Source organism: Arvicanthis niloticus, chromosome 4, assembly GCF_011762505.2.
Source record: "Arvicanthis niloticus isolate mArvNil1 chromosome 4, mArvNil1.pat.X, whole genome shotgun sequence".
Taxonomy (NCBI): Eukaryota; Metazoa; Chordata; class Mammalia; order Rodentia; family Muridae; genus Arvicanthis; species Arvicanthis niloticus.
The window spans coordinates 72,874,135-72,897,714 of NC_047661.1; the positions used below are offsets into that span (position 1 = coordinate 72,874,135).

General features: G+C 41.5%; 1 long non-coding RNA gene and 2 pseudogenes across 1 annotated transcript; all 3 read left to right on the top strand.

Moving 5' to 3' along the window:
* The window catches only part of LOC117707881 (serine/arginine-rich splicing factor 6-like), a 329,309-nt pseudogene that overhangs the window by 185,323 nt on the left and 120,406 nt on the right, over window positions 1-23,580 (top strand).
* Window positions 927-2,977, top strand: LOC117706762 (TD and POZ domain-containing protein 4-like; annotated as a pseudogene).
* LOC143442046 (uncharacterized) lies at window positions 12,421-14,283 on the top strand. The gene is made up of 3 exons (XR_013109934.1): window positions 12,421-12,634; window positions 13,086-13,171; window positions 13,671-14,283. It is a non-coding gene; the product is annotated as an uncharacterized LOC143442046 (long non-coding RNA).

Consider the following 23,580-nt stretch of genomic DNA (forward strand, 5'->3'; position numbering starts at 1 on the left):
CCTTGTATCCCTAATCTCTCCAGGACTTGTGATATCAAGGGTTGCTGGATGTTGTCAGTCTTTTCTACAGTAATAAGATTACCCTGCGGTTATTTCTTTCAGTTTATTTATATGGTCGATTGCATGTATTGATTTTTGTCTACAGAACCATCCCTGCATCAATGGGATGAATTGACTTTATTCTAGTAAATGACCTTCTTGATGTGGTCTTGGATTTGGCTTGCAAATACTCTATTGATTGTTTTTACATCTGTGTTCATAAAGGAAATAGGTCTGTAATCCTCTTGCTTTACTGAGTCTTTGTGTGATTTTTGGTATCAGGGTAAGAGTGGCCCTCTACAATGTATTGAGAAGTATTTCCTCTATTTTGATTTTGTGGAATAATTTAAGAAATGTTGATGTTAACTCTTTTTTGACATTGTGGTAGAATTCTGTGTTAAAGTCATCTTACCATGAGAATTTTTTCCCTTGTAGAGGAGTGATTTTAATGGTAGGTTCTATTTGACTAGAGGGTATGAGTCTCTTTAATGGCTTATCTGACCTTGATTTGATTGTGGTATGTGGGACCTATTGAGGAAATTATCCATTTCTTTTAGAGATCTCAATTTAATGGAGTACAGGTTTTTTAAATATGTCCTTAGGATTCTCTAGATTGCTTTGGTGTCTGTTGTTCTTTCCAGTTTTTTGTTTGCTTGCTTGTTTGTTTGTTTCTAATTTGTTTAATCTATATCTACACTCTCCAACTATTATTTAATTTATATAAGGGTTTGCTGATCGTACTGATTTTCTCAAAGAAACAACTCATTGTTTTACTGACCCTTTGTATTGTTTCTTTCTTTCTGCTTTATTGATTTCAGCCTTGAGTTTGATTATTTCTTTTTGTCTATGCCTTTGGGTGTAGGCAGTTCTTTGTTTTCTTTGGGAGGATGGATTTTTGTAAGGTAGAAGTGTCAAAGACACCACTAATACAGGGCTCACAGAATCAACTAATTTAACCTAGTCCCATGGAGGATCACAGTGCCTAAACAGACAATCAGGGACCCTAAATGGGTTGAGACTCTAGGCCCAGTGTGTGTGTGTGTGTGTGTTATGGTTGAGGATTCTGCAAGGAAGCCAGTCATAAAGACTGTGAATGTCTTCATTCACAAGGACTCCACAGAATGGCTTTAAGCTCAATAGCCCTCAGTTGGGACCAGGGGATGTTTATACTTAACCTGTGTGGGAGAAGAAGCTTACCAATTTGCTGGTGTTTGGATGGATAGGTCTAGGAAATGATCTGTTGGCTGGAAAGTTGATGTGACAGCAGGAGATGTTAACATGTGAGTTTTAAATTCTGAGTTGTAACACCAATGTTGTGTTTTATAAGAAGAAATACAGGATATGTTTGTTAAAGCCAGGTATGGAAAAGGTGGGAATGTTGCCCTGGTGGGCCCATGCTGAGGCATCCCTTCCCACTGAGGTACCAGCCATATGACAGGTTTAGTATAGAACAAAGTTTATTGAGAGCATGGAAAGGAGAGTAGAGTAGTGATGAGAAGAAAGGCAGAGAAAGAAAAGAGGTGAAGGGATTTAGGGGAGCCTGGATTTTTTTCTCTTAAACCAATATTGGCATCTAGACAGAAAATTTTAGAGAGACACAAGTTTTCAACATCATAGAAGATGCAATTTTGGAGAAATTAATACTTGAATCTAAAAAGTATTTCTAATTGTATCCTATAAGGTTAAGAGTAAATAATTTCTAGTTCTTTTCAGGTTCCAGTTTTACATCCAAAGTACCTCAACCAGAAATGTTAGGGCACCTGGAACCCAAGAGCTGGGACTGCACACAGAACAGAGATCATGACTTCTGCTACAAATGGATCATTAGCAACTTCTCTTTTTTGTTGAGGGAATGAGGGAATGTATTACAAGCCCAGTGTTCTCATCAGAGGCCAATGATGAAGTGGTATGGTGTTTGAGAGTACATCCAAACAGGGTTGATGAAGAAAGGAAGGGTTACCTGACACTTTACATGATGTTGCTCAGCTGTGAAAAGACCAATTTTGGCAAAGTTTCACTTTTGTATCTTAAATGCCAATGGGGGAAAAAGCAATAAATCAAAGAGCCCAGGTGTCTGTAGTTTACTGCCCTACCAAGCCTTTGGATTCAAAAAGTTCATCCATCGAGATTTCCTTTTGTCTCAAACCCATTCACTATTACTGGACGACAGACTTACCCTCCTCTGCAATGTGAGAGTGCAAAAAGATTCCTTAAGCATTTCTGGACAGGACACAAGACCTGCAATCAATATTCCAAGGAGCACATTGGCAGATGACCTAGGGGAGCTGTGGGAGAATTCCCTCTTCACAGACTGCTGCCTGTTGGTAGGTGGCCAAGAATTCAGGGCTCACAAGGCCATCCTAGCAGCTCGCTCTCCAGTTTTCAGAGCCATGTTTGAACATGAAATGAACGAAAGCCTAAGGTACTACACTGAGATCCATGACCTGGATCCCCAAGTCTTCGAGGAAATGATGGGCTTCATTTACACTGAGTTGGCTCCACACCTCCACAGCCACTCCATGGCCACTGGTGTGCTGGCAGCTGCTGACAAGTATGGCCTGGAGGGTTTGAAGGTCATGTGTGAGGATGCCCTCTGCAGGAATCTCTCTGTGGAGAATGCTGCACACACTCTCATCCTGGCTGACCTCCATAGCACAGAGCAGCTCAAGACTCAGGTCCTGAATTTCATTTCAGTTCATGCTTCTGAGGTCTCTGAGACCTCAGGGTGGAAGTCAATGGTGGAGTCACATCCCCACTAGGTGGCTGGAGTATTCAACTTCCTAGCTTCTGCAAAGAGTGTTCTCTGGTTCTCCCTCTCAAACAACTTAAGTGGTCCTTAAGACATGTTCACATAGGACCTGTCTTCCAACAGCAACAACCAGGGTGGTTACCAACATCTTCTGGCTACACTACTGTATTGCTGGAGCATTTACAGTGAATCTGAGAGAATGCAACATGGTGACTCAGGATTTAAAACAGCTGTAATATGTTAAAAAGGCAGGTGGGGAAGGGCAGCTCAGGAGTTTGGGACACTCTACATCTATCCTGTTGATGGTTTTTTTTATTTTATTTTTTTTTTTTTTGTTTTGTCTGATGACTTGGAAACTGGGATGCAATGTAGGTGCTGGGCCTAAGCACAGCCCAACTGAGTTTCATCAGAGAAAAATGTCTGCATTGGACTGAGCAGAACAGATGACCAAGATGAGAGGAAATGAGAAATCAAATATCAATCTTTATTCATCAAAGAAGAAAAAAACAATGGAGACTTTCTTTAAAAGACTCAGTTTTGGGGAACTCAGCTGCAAAAGCAATCATAACATCAGCTGTAGCCTTCCTTTCTGCCTGCCTATATCTCCTGTGAGTCCCAAAGACAATTGCTTTTTAAGCTCCCTCTCCCTCAGTCCTTGTTGTTATTTTTGCCCCTACATCCAGCATGCACTCACTGATAACTCACCGACCAATCCTGACAGGGAAGCATGGAATCTGCCTCCTTCAGTTCTTGTAGATCTACACTTACCAGTATAATCCCCAAAACTATAGAAAATCTTCTGGGGTAATCATTTTTTCTCTGTCTCCCTCAATTCGAAGGAGACAAAATAAGCAGATTCTGATGGAATCTCCTCCATACTTTGAACCCCTTTAGACTTCTGACACATCCTACTTCCTAAGTGTCACCTACCTATACTCAGAATCTTGAACCACCAGTGGTCAAAACCATTAGGTCCAAGAAAAAGTTCCTGCTTGACACCAGTTACTGCTGTTTTCAATTGTCAACTTTACTATATGTAGAATGGACTACAATCCAGAATTTATAAAGATTTTATAAAATGTAAAGAGAGGATTAAGACAAGTCCTAGTTGTACAGGACTTTAACTCCAGCATTCAGGAAACAGAGGTATGCATATCTCTGAGTTCAAGGTAAGTTTACAGAACAAGTACAAAGCCAGACAAACCTAGGCAATGAAAGATGTAATAGAAGAGAGGGCATGTTTCAGTCCCAGCAAAGAGCAACATTGGGCAGCTTGGGCCATGTTGCTCTAGGATAGAGTCAACTTTTGACCAAGATGTAGAGCTGTTGGCTCTACAGCACCAAGCCTTCCTACATGATGGCATGCTTCCACCATGATGGTAATGGACTGAACATCCAAAATGGAAAGCCAGCCCCAACTGAATGTGTGCCTTTATAAAAGAAGCTTGGTCATGATGTCTCTGTGAAGACATCCATAAAACCCTAACTAAGACAACATACGGCAATCACACTCTTCAACAATCCAGAGAGGAAACAGAAGAGAAGGAATTCTTGTATTCCTGCCCATTGGGATAAAACTTGCCTTTAACAACATCAACATGTTGGTGGCCAAAATACACGGCTTGAAACTAGAAAAGAATCCCAACACAGATTTATTAATTTAACAGGATGGCTGTCAATGACAGGTAAGATTCTGCACAGAGTCTTACAGACCTCAGACAGAATTGCATTGCTTTTGAAAATGTGTTTTCTAAGATGGGTAAGAAAAGCATTTTTATCAGAACAACCTAAGATAGACTCAGTCTTGTTCATGAAATAAAAAAGAGGGGATGGTGAAACCTGCTGAGGCTACTTGAAGAAATTTGGCAAGCAGTTGTCACTGAGCTCTCTGGAAGTAGGCTCGGATAAGAATATTCACATTTGGGCTAATACAAAGCTCAAGGTGAACTCAACCTAGGAATGGGTGACATTCCTTTTATCTTGGTCATCCTGACAAGCCCCTAGAAGCAGTGACCAGGGGACTTTATTTATTGCCTTGTTTGTTCTCTTTGTGTATTGCCTTGTTTAATTTCTTTGTCTTTGATCTAAGGACTGACCCTATTCTTTGGATGTACCTAGAATGGTATAAAAAGTATACTGGGTAAAAATGAGCCTAATTAAGCTTCAGAACTGGCTGGAATCATGTTATAATATTGTCTAATTGTCTTTTTCTTTTCAATCTAAACTCCCTCTCCTGAGAACCTGTTGACTGACTGAGCTGGCTTGGTCAATCTTACATCTGTCAGAATGGCCAAGGTCAGTGACACAAGGGACAGCTCATGCTGGCAAGGATGTACACACAGGAGAACAGTTCTCCATTGCTAGTAGAAATGCAAAATTTTCAGCCACTATATAAATCACTATGGTGGTTCCTCAGAAAGATAGAAGTCAATTTACCTCAAGATCCACCAATACCACTGTTGGGCATATATACAAAGCATGCTTCTTTCTATCACAGGGACACTTGATCAACCATATTCATTACTGCTCTATTCATAATATTCATATTCATAATAACCAGAAATCCTTTTTACTATCCTTCAAAAGAAAAATAGATTAAAAATGTGGTACATTTACACAATGGAGTAAAAAGGACCAAAAGGCTGTAGTATCACATACTTGCAGGAGGACCATGTTCAAAAATCCCTGGACTCACAATCTTGGCTATTATCCAGGCCCAGATCCACTGTTTTGAGGTGGTGCACCCCAATATCTACTTCATCTATAAGCTGCTGTCGTGTATGGAAGAACCAGTCCTGCAAAACCAGTGGTCTTTATTGACTAGGGCTGGCCCTATACCTGCCTGCTGCCCCTCAGCCTAGAACAGCTTCAGCTGCACCCAGCAATTTTTTCCTGCTGGGTGAGAGATGGGGGAGGGAGAGGGAGAGGGAGAGAGGAAGAAAGAAAGCATAGAGCACTGGTAATATATGTAGGCTACAAGCACAAAGGTTGAGCCTACCGAGAAAGTCCCCCACCCCCACTCCAAGCCTCAGGAGGGCAGAGAGATGTACAACAGCTTTTAGCTTGCAAAGAACCTATCCCCTAAATCCCTGCTTAGCCACAGGATCTCCTTGACTCTGGGCATCAGCAGAGTATCTGAGAAGAATCTTAGGAATGGTCTTATATTTTGGTGTTTTAGAAACCTTGAACCAGACCAACAACTAGTTGCAATACATATTTTCATGTAAAAATATTTGGGATAGATAGATAGATAGATAGATAGATAGATAGATAGATAGATAGATATAGAGAGATAGATACAGAGATAGACAGATACAGAGAGAGATATAGAAATATAGACATACTTTGTGGCACACTGCCACTATGACAGATATATATGGGATGGAGAGGTGGAAAAGATGGAAGAACATAGCAGTAACTTCATGGAGGACAGAGGCAGAACTGGAGATCGAATGGAAGACACAGTTGGGAAAGAAGGCTGTGGTGTGTGGAGGAGCATCTAATTACTGAGTAGGGCCAACAAGGTGGTTTATAGCAGCTTGGAGCTTGTACAGACTCAGCCCCCAAACATGCTGTCCAGCTGCACAATCACCCGAGCTTTGAGCAATGACAGGATGTCCAATATGAAGAAAGTTTCATTTTTGGATTGGACCTCCTCAAATGACTTCTATGGTCTCTCTGATGCCCTTGGAAGCCATATTGGTATATATGGCTGGCTGTTACAGGCCATGTCACATCCCAATGTTCTTACCACAATGTCCAGTGTTTAAGCTCTGTCCCCCTCAGGGATAGAGCCTCCTCATGGTTGCCTGCAGAAATGAGTCTCATTGTGACTGCCTCTGGATCAAGATATAGAACTCTCATCTCTTGGTCACTTTAAAACTTAGTAAAGCTTGTTTTGAAATTTGGCCTACAAGTGTGAAATTGGTTTGCTCTGGTGAATCTCAGGATTTACCAAGTATATCCCTGAGCATGGGCTTTATGGTTTTATAAGTTCAAGCGAGACTCATGATTTGTCTCTATTCTTAGTGCCTGCTGACCTTGATATACAACACACAGCTATATCTCCAGTACTATATCTGCTTGCATGCCACCCTGCTTCCTGTCATGATAAAAATAGACTAAAACTCTGAATCAGTAAGCAATCCCTAATTAAATGTTGTCATGTAAAGAGTTGCTGTAGTCATGGTGTCTCTTCACAGCAAAATAAAACTGAATAAAATGGTAACCAGGAACCTTAGACAACACAGTGACCAGGATTAAAACCAAATACTAATGGTCTTTAAAAAAATAGGAAATAAGAAAACTTTTTTTAACTTTAAAATATATACTTTTATTAGAAAGTTGATTTTTAACAATTTTTTTGTTACTTTTATTTTTTACAGTTCAGTCATTTTCTCAGTCCTGGTCAGCCCTCATACAGTTCCTCATCCCATTCCTCCTCCTTGTGTCTCCAGGAGGATGTCCCTACCACCTCCTGCCAGACCTCCCTACTCCCTGGGGCCTCAAGTCTCTCAAGAGTTAGGCACCTCTTCTCCCACTGAGGCCATACCATTCAGTCCTCTGCTGAATATGTGTCAGCGGCCTGGGACAGAGCTTCTAATATGTCTGGTTGTTGGCTTAGTGTCTGAGAGATCTCATGGGTCCCAGTTAGTTGAGACTGCTAGTTTTCCTATGGGGTGGACCTCTTCCTCAGTATCTTTGAGCATTTCCCTAATCCAGCCACAGAGGTCCCCAACTTCAGTCCAATGTTTGGGCATAAGTACTTGTATATGCCTCAGTCAGCAGCTTATTGGGCCACTAAGAGGAGCATCATGCTAGGCTCCTATCTGTAAGTGCACCGTAGATTCAGTAATAGTTTCAGGCCTTGGAGCCTCACTTTGAGTTGGAGCCCAAGTTGACTTTGTCATTGGACCACCTTTCTCTCAGTTCCTACTCCAGTTTAGTTCCACAGCTCTTTTAGACAGGGACAATTCTGTGTCAGAGTTTTGACTGTGGGATAGCAACAACAAATTCCCTCCACATGATGCCCTGTCTTCCACTGGAGTTGGACTCAACAAGTTCCATGTCTGCACTGTTGGGCATTTTATCTAAGGTCCCTCCCTTTGAGTCCTGAGAGTCTCTTACCTCCCAGGTCTCTGGCAACTTCTAGATGTTCCCCCAACCTCCCAACTACAAAGGTTACATATTTCCATTCATTCTGCTGTCCCTCAGGTCTTCTATCCTGTCTCCCTCCTGCCCCATACCTGATCATGTTTCTTCTTTCCCCTTTCCCTCTCCCCTCCCATATAGGTCCCTCCCTCCCTCTGACACCTATGATTGCATTTTCTCCCTCCCAACTGGGATTGAAACACCCTCACTTGGACTTTTTTACATGTTAACCTTCTTGACTTCTATGGATTGTATCCTAAGTATTATGTATATTTTTGGCTAATATTCACTTATTAGTGAGTACATGCCATGCATGTTCTTATAAGCAACTCCCTTATCATGTCTCAGACCTAAGGTATCTACTCTAAACCCTAAATTCTTTGCAATATGTCAATTCCTCAATCTCTTTCCTAACACGTAAATATACCAGACATAATTATGCTCTTTAAACCCAATTAATTTCACTTTCCTGTAGAGTCTACATTCCATTCCTATTCCTGTTTATATTGAATTGCCCTAACTCCTGCTTTTACTTATGTTAATTTGTTTTCTCTAACATCTTTTTTATCCAATATGTTATGATCTTTTATTTTATTGTAACTTTCATTTCTATCCACTCATTTTAGTTTGTTGATTATTAGTGATTTTGAGTCCTTTTCTGCCCACATATTGAACATTAACTGCTTTCTATAGGAAACATATCCATATTTGGGACCCAATATAACTCATTTTATATTTTAAGTTTTTCCAAAGTTAGTGGTAAATATAATTTAAGGTAGAAAGATGAGTGAGTGATTATGAGTTCATGCTCCTGTTACTTTGTATCTGTGTTAGTTCCTAGCTCCTACTGAGAGTTCACAACTGTCTAGAAATCCAGCTGTAGGAGGTGACAAGCCTTTGGCCCCTGGCACTCACACTAATATGTAACCATCTGAACATACCCTTAATTAAAAACAGGATAAAACTTAAAATAAATTCTTTTTTCTTCTCTCATTGGAACTATGCTTTTCAATTTTTTAAATTATTTCTCTTGATTTATTTTGAAATGTTTTATGATATTTTACAGATAATGATATGTTTAAATCATTCTGTATTTAAAATTTGAATTCAAGTGATTAAATTTATTCAGAAGAAAAAATACACTGTAATCTAATTTTTTTGTTTTTGGCTTTTTATAATGGGTTTTTCTGTATATACCCTACCAGTCTTAGATCTGCCTCAATACACAAGAGTAACAGCCAATACACAGATATATGTTTCTCTGTCTTTTGACTCCTAAAATTAAAAGTACTTGCCACCACACCTAAAGTAAATAGCAAACTTGAGTAAACATATCTAATTTTTCCCCTTTTATTGAAATCAAAGAGGACACCTAATTTATTTGTAAAGAAAACACATTTAAACAGTTTTCTTTCAGTAAAGAGCTATATAAATATAATTATCATCATGAATGTATTTTTTTTTTTATTTTTCTAGACAGGGTTTCTCTGTGTAGTCCTGGCTGTCCTGGAACTCACTTTGCAGACCAGGCTGGCCTAGAACTCAGGAATCCACCTGCCTCTGCCTCCCAAGTGCTGGGATTAAAGGAGTGAGCCACCACCGCCCAGCATGAATGTATTATTTAAGCTAAATTCATGTAATGATTCAGAAAATTGGAAAGACTTTTACTTTAAGACACAGTTATACCACCTCTGGTAAAATACTCAAAAATGCTGCATCACACCACAAGGATACTTACTCAAATACATTCATAAATACTGTATTCATAATACTCAGAAGCTGAAAACAATCCAGATATCCCTCAACAAAAGGATGTAGAAAATGTGGTTCATTCACATAATGGAATACTATTCATTTATTAATAATGAGGATATCATGAGTTTTGCAGGCAAATCAATAGAACTAGAAAATATCATCCTGAGTGAGGTAACTCAGACCTGCTTGGTCATCAGCTCTGTGTTTCAGAAACTTGGCTTACCAAAAGATATATGGTTGATTATGAATAGGCTCTTAGAGAATAGACCATACAAAATGTTCCCCATGATGACTGTTCCTTGGACCCTGTCACAAACTGAATAATGGGCTGGGACTTTCCACAGGTACTCTCCAATAGCCCTCCTTTACTCCCCCTGGGTTGTGGTTTTTGATTTAAATTTCTCTCTGTCTCCAAAGCCCCAGGATCAGACCCCATTGCCCCTACATGGGCTACAGGTCTTGACCTCAACATATTGATTGAAATATACCTCTGGCTGATTACATCAAGTTTGGTGTCTTGTGAGTTAATGAGTGGCAGTGAATTCCTGAGGCTTGTGTGAGGTCCTCCCTTCGTGGGGGCCTTACATTTTTGGTTCCTTAACCGGGAAACTGAGACCACCCTAAGCTCTAAGAACCCACTTGGAGGTATGATTTCTGTGGGTTTTTGGCCAATTTGTTGTCTATATTGTCTCAGTGAAAGATTTCTGTTTTTGTGGTTTCTGTGATTTGGGCCCATTCTCTTGTCTGTACTGTCTCAGTAAGCTGGTTTTGTGAAAGTACTTTCAGTTCTTTGCAGCTGTTTGCAGCCATTTCAGTCTCAAGAGGAGACGACTGGAGTGATTGGCAGATGTTCTAGGGAAATCACCAGCTGTAGCCCTGGGAGATGTCCCAAGAAAGGGCAGGAATTCTCAGGGACACCTGAGAGATTCCCATTTGGGTGTCAGAGAGGACACAGTGGTCCTCTTGTTAGGGAGGATGTGGAATCCCTCCTGGCTGGCAAGGGGTGCCAGGGAAGATGTGGAATCCTTCTTGACTAGCACTCAAAATTGAGACAGGTTTTTGTTAGTCTCTCTCTATATATGTGTTTTTTCTGGGCTTTCTGTTACTTGTGACAACGGAACAGACTGTAACTAAAGTTTAACCCTAGATCATTGAACTGAAGTTAAAACTAGAGCACATAACTTATCAGTTGAGATCAAGAAAAGACCGTGACAGACCTTCTGTGCCTCAGAGTGACTGACATTTGATGTTGACTGGCTGCCAGAAGAGACTTTTGACTTGACTATTATTTTTAAAGTTAAAGCTATTATTTTTCAGGAAGGAACAGGGTCATATCCTGATCAACAGCCATACATAACTCTGTGGCAGGACCTGGTCCAAGATCCACCACCATGGGTAAAAAGAAAAAGCCAGGTTCCCGAGCCCTGGCCCTCTGCAGAATGAGGCACAGAACAAACTGAAAGATTAATTACCCTTTCTTTTCAGATAACCCTGCCAGTCTGACTGGACTGGAACAGTCTTTAATATTTTTTCACCAGCCTACCTGGGATAATTGCCAGCGACTTTTACAGGTTCTCTTTACCACAGAAGAATGAGAATAGATTCTGTTAGAAGCCCCCCTTAACCACCCAGACTGGGACACGGCTACAGGTAGGGAGCGGCTGACAGTTTACCCCACCAGGCTCTGGTGACAGGTAAGAAGTTACAGCATATAGAGGCATTACAAGATTATACCCTGCAGGATTTAGTTAAAGAGACTAAAAATATATCACAAAAGGGAGACCGAAGACTAGAATACTGGCCACAGTTATAGGAGATAGAGAGAGAGAAAGGGCAGGGCCTAGACAAACAGGGAATCTGGGCAACAAAAGACACTGGACTTGAGCCTGCCCAAAGAAGAAAGGAAGGACCCCTAAGGTCCTGGTGCTCAAAGAAGATGACTAGAGGGGATCCTGAGAGTGGAGGGGACACCTATGGACTTTCTGGTGGATACTGGAGCAGAATATTCATTTCTGAAACAATCATTGAGAAAATTTAAAAAACAAAACAAAACAAAACAAAACAAAACAAAACAAAAGACCATAGCCATAGGGGCAACAGGGCAGAAACAATATTCTTAGACTACTTCACAAACTGTTGATCTGGGGAAAGGACAAGTGTGTCATTCCGGTTACTCCTGAGTGCCCTATGCCTTTGTTGGGGAGAGACAAAGTTAAAGTTTACTCAGACAAGACCAGGGGTGTCTTGAGAAAACCCCTACCTCTATGATACTGGCCTTAAAACCAGAAGATGAATAATGGCTTCATGAGCTTCAAGAACAAGAAGCCCTGACATTAGTAAATGGTTAATCAACACCTCCTTTATTGGAGTGTGGCAGCACCCAATGAGTCGTGAAGCCAGAGAAAACAAATTAGACCTCACATTCATAGACTGTCACAACAGGACATTCTGGTTACTTGCCAGTCATCGTGGAACACCCCCCCTGCTACCTGTAAAGATGGCAGGCACTATTGATACTGTGGCCTTGCTTGAATTGATTACATTTGACTATGGCCACCACACTTAAAGGCATACAAAGGCATACAAAAGACAAATGAGAGCGTTTCTAGACACTACTGGCTTTTGACCTAGTTGCCAGCGGATGGCCTACTTGTCTGAAAGCCATCGATACTGTGACCTTGCTTAAATTGACTCTGGAACAGCAGATAACTGTTGTGACATCCCACTCCCTTGAGACCATTATCTGACAGCCCCCTGACTGATAGATGTCTAATGCCCACATGAAAGGGGGATCTTTGCCTCCCCGGCCATCCTGAACTCTGCCATCTTGCTGGCTGAGACTGATGATTCCTCCCCTGCCCATTGACATTCTGGCAGAAGACCAACCTTGGCCAGGGAGTCCGAACTGGTATACTGATGGAAGCAGCTTTGTGATTAAAGGTAAGTGGATGGCAAGAGCAACAGTGGTAGACAAAAACCAAGTAATTTGGGCCAGCAGCCTGCCAGAAAGAACACTGATAGCAGGTATGCTTTTGCCACTGCCCATATTCATGGGACAAATTACAGACAGAGGGGACTGCTGAAAAGTCATTGTCCTGGACATCAGAAAACCCAGGATACTGTTGTTGAAAAAAAATCAGATGGCAGATTTGACTGCTTAAAAATGCTGCTCAAAGAGCTATGATCCTGACTGTTGAAAGTCCTAGAAAATATCTTGATGTCCATGGGAAAAATAGTACTTCCACAGAGAGAAAGATGAAGATATATGACAAATTTACATTATTTAGCTCACCTAGGAGCTAAACACCTGAAGAACTTGATAATTTTATGTGTTAAACTTATTTGAAAAAAACTGTGAGTCCTGTGCCCTGACTAATGCTGAGTATTCAAGATGTCCCCCAGGAAGAAGACTTCAAAGAGACAGACCTGGGGCCTACTGAAAAGTGGACCTCATGGAAGTCAAACCTGCAAAATATGGTAACAAATACTTGTTAGTCTTTATAGATACTTTTTCAGGCTGAGTAAAAGCCTTTCCTATAAAGACTGAGATTGCCAACATGGTGGCTAAGAAGATCTTAGAAGAGAACTTCCCCAGGTTTGAAATACCCAAGATAATTTGGTTTGACAATAGACCTGCCTTTGTTGCCCAGGTAAGTCAGAGACTAGCCACCTAGCTGGAGATTAATTAGAAATTACATTGTGCTTACAGACCCCAGAGCTCAGGACAGATTAAAAAAGATAAATAGAACTATTAAAGAGACCTTAACTAAATTAGCCTTGGAGACTGGCTGGGGATGACTGTACAGCCCTCCTTCCTTTTGCCTTGTTCCAGGTTTTGATTTAAGCTAACACTTTATAAGATTTTATGGGGGGGTGGGGGTGGGGGTGGTCTCAACTACTTACTGAGATAGATAAAATATATGATTCTGATGTTGTTCTTTCTAAATCCCTGTTTTTCCACATGAAAACACTTGAGGTGGTCCAACGTGAGGTCTGGGAGCAGTTAAAAGAAGCTTATGAGACTGGAGACCTGAGTATGCTTCATCAGTTCCAGGTTGGAGATGCTGTTCTCATCTGCCACCACTGGGTCAAGAACCTTGAGCCTCACTAGAAGAGACCATACCTGATGCTCCTGACCACCTCCACAGTGATGAAAGTTAAAGACATCTCTAAATAAATTAGTTACCTTTGTCAGAGAAAAAATAAGTGCTGTTCAGATTTTGATGTTAAGCCAAGTTTTATGATTAAAACTCTTACATCAGAAGAAATGGAGAAATGAAAGGGTTAAAATTTTTCAAAATCTCCTAGCAGACTGGGCAGAACCAAGAGTGCAGGTCAGCTTGGTCATGAGCTCTGTGTTTGAGGAACTTGGCTGATCATAACATAAATGATTTATTATGAATAGTCTCTTAGAGAATAGCCTATACAAAATGTTCCCCATGACTCTTCTTTGTACCCTGTCACAAACTGAATAATAGACTGGGACCTTCCACAGGTACTCTCCAATAACCCTCCTTCATTCCCCCTGGATTATAGTTTTCCCCCTGGGTTGTGGTTTTGGCCTTTAAATTGTCTCTGCCTCCAAAGCCCAGGGGTCAGACCCCACTGCCCCTGTGTGGGTCATGGGTCTTGACCTGAACATGTTGATCGAAATATACCTCTTGTTGATTGCATCAAGTTTGGTGTCTTGTGAATTATTGGATGGCCACAAATTCCTGAGGCTTGGGTGAGGTTCTCCCTTCGTGGGGGCCTTACAACCCAACATACTCTGGTGGAAGACCCACAGCTTCTCCCTACCTTCAACAGTGGTAAAATCCAAGTTGGGTCTGGCCAAAGTTAAGGCTGTATCAATATTAGCCTGCACTTGGGTGGGCAGTCCATTTGCTCCCAGAACCAATTTCTAAGCATCTCTCACAATTCTCTCTTTCTTCTGTTTTAAAGAGAACCTGTAGCAGTTGCTGACAGCCATCCCAGGTGGGTTGCTGAGTCATCATGATTGAATCTAAGAGACCTATAAGATCTGAGAGTCTTTCTCAAAATGGGGGTGGGGGAGAGGTTGTTACAACGTCCCATTATAAAGGTCATTACTGACCAATGGTATATAAGACATAAGCTGTCTCCTCTGTACATCTGGGGGTTCAGAAAACTGGAGGAGTAAGTGTATAGTAGAGTCATTCCTCTGGGCAGTACAGCCTCAATGTTAGGTGGACTCAAAATGAGAGTCTGGAGAGTCAAGGAAGTCGGGTTGGGGCATGGGCAGGGCCAGAAATATAAGGAAGAGGACTGAAATCCTCCTTGGGAGCAGAGGGAGAAAGAAAGGTAGGAGGGGGCAAGGGAAGAGAGTGGGGAGTGGTGCAGCCAGTGACAAAAAGGATATCAATCAAACAAAGCTTTTTGACCATTATTTCCATGTGGTGATATTTGACACTTGGTCGGGGTGGCCCTTGTTCTCATACACAACAATCTTCATCTTATAGATTGTAGGGAGATGAAAAGTTCCCTCTTCAGCCAATCCTAGATGACAAGTGGGCTATTTATTCCTACAAAAGTTTACTGAGAATAATAACCAGACCTGAATCTCCTACAACTTAGTGGAAATCCTTGAATGTCTGAGGACCACACACAGTGAGGTACTCTGTGCCTGCCCCATCTTAGGGATCTAAAAAGCTTGCACACAGGAACAAAGCCACAGACAAAATACAGAAAAGAACAGACACACTAGGACACAAACCATAAACATGCACAAGGACAGACACAGAATAATGGTCTCAGGATAGTAAACCCAAAAAGAAAAGTCTCTCTCAGATGGTCTTCCTTCCTGTGCAGTGTAGGCCCACAGACCCACAGCCAATTTAGTAATCAGATGAGAACGACCAAGTATTCCAGATTGGGTTCAGAGGTGTCCTCCATGGTCCCGAGTTGGGTGACAGAAAACTGTGGGAAAAACACTAACGACGGGAGTCTAGCAGTGGGGTCCCGGGCAAGCTTTCCACACCACTGGTGGAGGGTCCCACATTCACGCAGTAGTTGCAGGCGGGCCAAAGGCTGCATTGGCAAGGTTCAGGGTTCCAAAGGCTGGGAATCTGGCTGCAGGTGCAGGAAGGCCCAGGCAACAGGTGGAGTCCAGTTTTCTAAAGCTTTTATTGTTCATGGTATGGTAAATGGGTATAGATAGTGTGCACTCCTGGCCAAAAGCCAGGCTCCCCTGGCTTTTATAGGGAGGGAGAAAAGGGGAGGGAATAACTTCATTAGCTACGCCCCCGGCCATTAGATAACTCATTAATATTTTAATCTCTGGAGGTGGAGACCTGCTAATCATGCCCTGTACCTCTGTGTTACATGACAGATGGTGCAGGTTAAATGAAGTTACCTCGTCCAAGGCCCGACAGAAAATATGTCTGCTCTGTCCCTCTTGGCCTCTAGATTGAACCAGAATAAGAAAACACAGAAGTGACAATTGACAAAACAAGAAACAAACATAGTGATCAGAAAAGAAAAAAAAATTAAAAATTCACCTATTTGGGTCAGAGGTTTTCAGCAGAGCCCCTAAATATAAGGGTCCACAATTCACTGAAGAATGATACCCACACTCCAATGTTATACAACAGCCAAAAGTGGTTATTTTGCAGAGATTCAACATGACCAGGTCTGCCATACACTGGAAGGAAGATGTAAGAGTGTGCTTTACTGTTGACTACAGCGCTGCCCCACAATTGGGGGCCACTATGTTGCGGCTGCACTGCCCAGTTTGGAGACCACTGTGTCCCAGCCTGAGCTGCTGTTCCAGTCCACAGAACAGGGTCTAGCAAGAGAGAGAGTGGGGATGGAGGGGCAAGAGACACAAAGAATGCAGACAAGACAGGGTGTGTGTTCAAGTCTCAAGTCTCCTCTACTGAAAGGAAATCCGGGCTATTTATATGCTTAGCCATGTGCCTTGTAGGCATGGATACAATGTGCACCTTGCAACTGAAGACACTAGACAGCAAAACAAGATATGTGGGATAAACAAGATGTTAATCAGAGTGTGCTCAGCTGTTGTAGGCTGTTGAAAACCAAGTCTCTTGTCAGGGTATATGGCTTGAGATGTTTGCAAAGATGATAGCCGATTTCTGCTAGGAGTCGGCTCCCAACAAGTCCTTCCTTTTCAATTTTTTTCAAAAGGGAAGGCTGGGAAATTTTAAGGGAACCATGTCTGCCTTAGATATCCAGCTTAGTGTGTAAGTTAGGGGTTAATCCTCATTAGTCTTGATGACAGAGGTTTTAGAGTCCCCTACTTCCAGCCTGTAATAGCTGACCTGTATGGGTTTCATTTGAATAACGTCTATCTGTTGTTGTACAAAAGCCATCAGTTTGTTAAACGGCATGGACCCGAGACAGATTTCTACCAATACATTATGGCTGTGTAATCAATTTCAGTTCTTCCTTCCTGTTCCAATAAAACCATTACTTTTCCCTAGATAGACAGCCTAATATTAACCACCTCAGTCCACAAGTCCAGGGTATTGGGGCACCAACTCTTCATTACCTTCTTCAAGATGAATATGGGCATTGAGATATTAGAAGAGGGATGAGGGGAGGGGTAAATTGAGAAGCCTCTGATGTCTGTCTTAACTGCATCCAGCTGGAAGTCCAAGACTTCAGTGGACATGCAGGTGACAAGAAGATTCATTCACCAAGGCTGTGTATTCTGTAATATACAAATCTCAAAACAAATTTTAGTATCAAGATAATTATTTTGTTTGATTCTCTGGAATCTAGTCTTCTGGAGGCCTACCTCTGTCACGTCTGATTCATATAATTCTGGAAGATATAACTACTACCTTAATGACCTCTTTCTTCTACAGACAAATTACTGTCCAGAAAAGGACACACTTGCAGAATAGCCTGACTGATTATATCTGCCTAGACAGAGTAATCAACCCTTAATAATTCTGCAGCACTAAGGTCTGTCAGATGATCCTGGGCCAGAAGGCGGAAGAACAGATGCTCCAACGTTTTGAAGTAGAAGGGACTGTCCTGGTATTCAGAGGTCTCTATAAATTGGCTAAGTTTTTGAAGCTATGCTTTGTACTTCCCACAATTATAGTTAACTCAGTCATTCTGGATCTCTGACTGGGGTTGAAAACTTATAGCCTCATAGCCAATCCTGGCTATTTACCTTGAGAGAAAAGATTTGAGTGGATGGTTGTCAACTGACATTCATCCTAAAGCCAGGTTCAGAACTAAATGTTTTAGTTAGGATAGACGACAGAGGTGCTGGTTAGTCAACAAAATGATGGACTGGGTATTAGGACTATCTTGTACTTCACTGGCACAAATTGGCATAATTATGCTCTAATTGTATTTTGAGAGAAAAAGTTTCATTTTAACAGGAAGGGTGATATGTAGGAGGAGCTAAGGTGGGAGGAATACTGAGAGGAAGAGAAGGAGTAAGAAGAGGAGGAGAAGAAGGAGAGGAGAAGCTAGGTGATGAAAGAGAGAAAGAGGAGGGACACAGGGAGGCAGATGTTCATGTATCTCTACCAGTCAAAGATAGTTGATATATCGAGGTTGGGTAGTGGGTTACACCTCTGATTGTAGCAATACCAAATAAATACCTTCTATTTACCCATTTATCTGTTTGGCTCTCTTGACTCAAATAAAGCCTATGAAGCCTATGATTAACATTTTTTAAAAAAATGTATAAATGCAAAAAGGAAAAGGGGGCATGGGATAGCAGTTTTCTAAGGGGGGGAATGGGGAAAGGGGATAGCATCTAAAGTGTAAATAAAATATCTAATAAAAAAAGGAAAAAATAAATTAAAAAAATGAAGAAAAACAAAAGAAAGATAATTATTTTGTTTGATTTTCTGAAATCTAGTCTTCTGGAGGCCTACCTTTGTCATGTTTGATTCATATAATTTTGGAAGTTATAATTACTACTTTAATGACCTCTTCTGAAAACACATAGAAAAACCTTTTTCCCCAAATCTGCCCATCCTTGAGCCAATAACCAGAAAAGCCTTTACACTGACCTTTTATCCAGAGGAAAAATATAACTACACAACTCAGAATCACCCTTTTTGAAAGTTAAATCAGTCTAATACAACTGATTAACACTATCTTTCTGTTCAGCTCTTTGCCTAGAACAACCTTCTATTTACCCATTTATCTGTTTGGCTCTCTTGACTCAGAGCAGCCTGCAATTTACTCCTCGCATCTTTAAAGCCTTTTTCATCTGTTCCTGCTCACTTATTTCTTGCCCCATTTTTGTTACTATAACCTACTGGTCTCGCTGCAATCACGTTTGTTTCACTTCTTTTTTTGAGACAGAGTTTCTCTGTGTAGCCCTGGCTGTCCTGGAACTCACTCTGTAGACCAGGCTGGCCTCCAACTCAGAAATCCACCTGCCTCTGCCTCCCAAGTGCTGGGATCAAAGGCATGTGCCACCACTGCCCAGCTTGTTTCACTTCTGAATTCCTGGCAGAACCTTCTTCCAATAATGTTCCTCACTGGGTCCTTCATTCTCCTTGTCTCGAGTTGATCGCCACTGCCATGCCAGCTCCATCAGTCAACAGGTTCTCCAGCCCAGGAGTGAGGATGGCCGCTTCCAATTCTTGGGGTGTCCTTCACTGTATCCTGCTAACTGGAGCCCAACGTTGAGGCACCACTATGTTGAAAACCACACTACCCCCAAGCTTTGGGGCTAAGTGCTCTGGTCTGCAGGGATCAGACAATAGTATCTAGCAAGAGAGAGAGTAGGGATGGAGGGGCAAGAGATGCAAAGAATGGAGACAAGATAGGGTGTGTGTTCAAGTCTCAAGTCTCCTTTATTGAATGGAAATCAGGGGTATTTTTAAGCTTTGCCATGTGCCTTGTAGGCATGGATACCACATATGCTGTGGCCTTGCAGGTGTGGATATCACATGTGTTACAGTTGTAAATACCTTGTTTGCCTCGAAGCTGGGGGGCATTAAACAGCAAAAGAAGATATGTGGGATAACCACGATGGTTATCAGAGTGTGCTCAGCTGTTGTAGGCTGTTGAAAAACAAGTCTCTTGTCAGGGTATATGACAAGATGCTTAAGATGTTTGCAAAGATGATAGCTGATTTCTGCTAGGAATTGGCTCCCAACACTTTACAGTGTTAATTTAAAGCCTGTTAGGGTAGGAGTGGCTGTCATTTATGTTTCTTTCTCTTGAATGCTTGGCTCTATCTCCAAAGCTATGGGTGCCTTTGGAATTGTTCAAGGTTCTGAGAAGTTTTGGGATCTAGGCTTAGGCTGGACTTTGGTGGGCAGCTCCTGCCAGCTCCTGATTGGCAGCCCATGAGGGGTGGTTTTTCTAGAATTAACTTGGTTAAGACTTTTATAGTTTTGGGCAACTCAAAGATATGTATTTTAGCAGCCTGAAATGCTTGGGGAAAAATTGAAGAGTCAATTTTTTTGGAGGAAAGGTTTATGTGTCATTTACTAAAATTATACATGGCCCCCCAAAAGGCTTTACTGATTATTTTTTTTATTGTTTTGTTTATTTGTATAAATTTAACACTCCTTTTCTTTGAGTTTTGTGGGACTGGGTGCAGATCCAGGACCCAAGGTCTGCTGGCTTTACTGATTTAGACAAAGTTTGATTTCAGCTGTAAATAGAATAATATCAAATTCAGGAGTCAAAAAATGTTGATTGAACCTTTGGCTTTGCAAAATGTTAATTCAGAATGAAAACATGGTATTAGGTCTTTATAAAGGAAAGATCAGCACCAATAGACAAATGGATCAGAGATAAAGCTGATGTTCAAACACATATTTAGGGTACTAATTTGATAGAAATCATTTCTAAATGTATTAAGAAAAATCAAAATGGCAGATGTTTTAATTGTGGTAAGGTCATTTGGACATGAACTGTAAAGCAGGCATTTCTAGAAACAATGTTGTTGTTGTTTTTGTTTTGTTTTGTTTTCCAATAAATGACCCAAAGAAAAATCTTCAGCCTTCTGGAATATGCAGAAGATTTGGCAAATGCTGGCATTGGACTGCTGAATTCAGGTTGACAAGGAATAGGGACCACAACCCTTTGCCAACAGATAATGCCCTATGGGGCCTCCTACAAATTTGATTAAGGCATTCCTCCATTTGGATGTGTAACTATTTGTCTTACTTAGAGTGGCTATTTCTGGAGTAAATCACAATGATCCAAACCAACTTGGGGAGGAAAACTTTTATTTGGTTTATAATTCCAGATTGTACCCTATTGTTTCTAAGACACTTCAGCATTGTACCTCCAAAGTGAGGGTGGACAGGGTCAGGTAAAGAGAGCCAGCCAGGGGGTCTAGGTCCATGTTGGGACCTGAGACACAGTGAAGAGGAGGGAAAGAGGGGTTAAGGATAGTCCTGAAGTGGAGGGTCACTGAGAGACTGGAATATGTCTGTGAGAAGGGGGCCTCCCTACAATTCTCATGGCCTAGTCTTGTCAGCCTCTGGTCCAGCAGGGAATCTCCCCCTGAGTAGGAGACATGATACCTATTGAGAAAACTATCAGATACTTTAGATTTTCCAATGTGGTGAAGAGCACATTTCAAAAGTGTGTTGTGTCAGTCTCTGGATTTTCTCTGTCTGTTACTACATCTCACGTTTAATTTCTGATTAGATTAATCTGTATATTGTCTCTGCACTATTGTTTGGTTGGAATACGATTTATTGACCTTGTTGATTTTCTCACAGAACTAACTCTTATTTCATTAATTTTTTTGTATAGAAATTTTAAATTTCTCACTTTCCAGAAATTCTTCAGTGTTTGTTTTCTTTACAGATTCTATTTCCATTTTCAGGCCTTAAACAATTTTGTTCATTTTCTTCCACTGTTTATTTTGTTTTCCTGGATACTTTAATGGATCTACTTCTTTCTTCACATTGTTTGTATGTGGGTTAATACATTTGCTTAAAGGAATTTTTCGTTCACTCATTAATGACCTCTATCACTTAAGGTCTTTCATTGTGCTTCAGCCATGTTGCAATGTTCAGGGACTGCTGTGTAAGGATAGTGGGGCTCTAGTATAGACATAATGCCCTGGCTGTGTTGTTCATGCTAAACCTAAGATTCTGGTATTGCAATGCCTAAAGCTTTATATCCTAATGTCTACAATAGTCTGTGTTGGGTGGCAGTTCTGTTCCTTGTCTTCCATTTCCTCTCTGGATTTCTGAAGACTGTGATTGCTTTATGTTGTCTTAGTCTGAGTTTTATGGATGTGAAGAAAAATCATGACCAAAGCAACTCTTATACAGACAAACATTTAGCTGGAGCTGGCTTGCCATTTGGGAGGTTTGGTCTATAATCATCATGGTAAGAATTATGTCATCATGCAGGCAGGCTTGGTGCTGGAAGAGCCAACAGCTCTATATTTTGAACAAAATGCAACTCTAACCTAGAGCAACATGCCCAAGCTGCCCACTGCTGCTGCTTGCAGGGTCTAGAACATGACATCTTGGTTCTATTACATCTTTCACTGCCTATATTAGCTGGCTTAAAATTGTTTTGTAAAATGACCTTGAAATCATAGTTCTGAATGCCTCTTTCTCCTGAATGCTGAGGTTAAAGGAATGTAATACTAAGACTGGATCAAAACCTCTCTTTACATTATTACAAGAGCTTTATAAATTTGGATTGTAGTTCATTCCAGATTTTGTCAAGTTGACAATTGAGAACCAGTCATCACTGCTGTCGGGCAGGAACTTTTCTTTGCATCTAATAGATTCTGGCCACTGGGGGTTCAAGGATTCTGAGTATAGTGAGGTGACACACAGAAATGGGGATAGGTTAGAAGTATGATGGGGTTCACAGGAGGGAGGAGACTGCACCAGAATCTGCTTATTTTAAAAATCAAGGAGACAATGACAGCAGGTCACGCAAAAGGTTTGCAATAAAATTGAGGATTACACTGATAGTTGTGGTTCTACAGAAGCTGAAGGATTGGGGAAGATCTACAGGTGTAGGAAGAACTAAGGGGGGGAGGAGTAAAGAGAGGCAAAGGGGGAGGAAGGAGAGAATGAGGAGAAGGAATAGGAGGAGCTAGGAGAGACAGAGAACAAGAGAGGGAGACATGGAGGCTGATGTTTGCTTGTCTGTAGCAGTCAAAGGTAGTTGGTATACCTAGGTTGGGTTTTGGGTTACACCTCTGATTGTATGGGCACCTTGTTATTGATCATTACCAAAGATATAAAGCCTTTGGATAATTTAAGCTTTAGAGTCTCATCTTCTTACTGGGCCAGCATGGATGGTGGGAAGGTCTGGGCAATGCCCAGTCTTGTAGAGACAATCTGGAAGTTTGGCAGATCCATCTCCCATGCTGGCATCTTGAGGGAGGCAGGGCTGGTGATTCTGGCTGGCTATTTCTACCTGTGGCACACACGTGGCCTCTGGCCATGTGGTTGAGCTAGGCAGAGCCTCCCCAGCCTAGACAGTCGGCTTCTCCAGCGGTCCCTTTTAAATAATTATTACAACATACAGACAATTTCTATTCTCCCCTGTCAGGATTTGTCCGTGAGGTATATTACTGGGTACATTCTGGAGTTGGGGCCTCAAATTCATCAAGGAGTTAGGAGGAGGGAGCTTAAAAATGAGTTGTGTGTGGGACTCACTGCAGATGTAGGGAGGCAGAAAGGAATGGCTGCTGGGGATGGAGGCTGTATACTGGGCTGAGTTGGGGTAAGGAATGTTGGGGGAGAAGTGTCTGTGATTCATTAGCATTGGTGCATTACAGGAAACAAAAACACAGCAGATTTCCTGCTATAGAGCTAGAAATTAGAATGGGGAAATAGTAAGTGGGGGAGCAAAGAGAGAGGTGTGTATATGCCTTTAGCCTTCTGATACCATAGAAAGAGTAGCACTTGTGTTAGGGAAGGTGCAGTCCT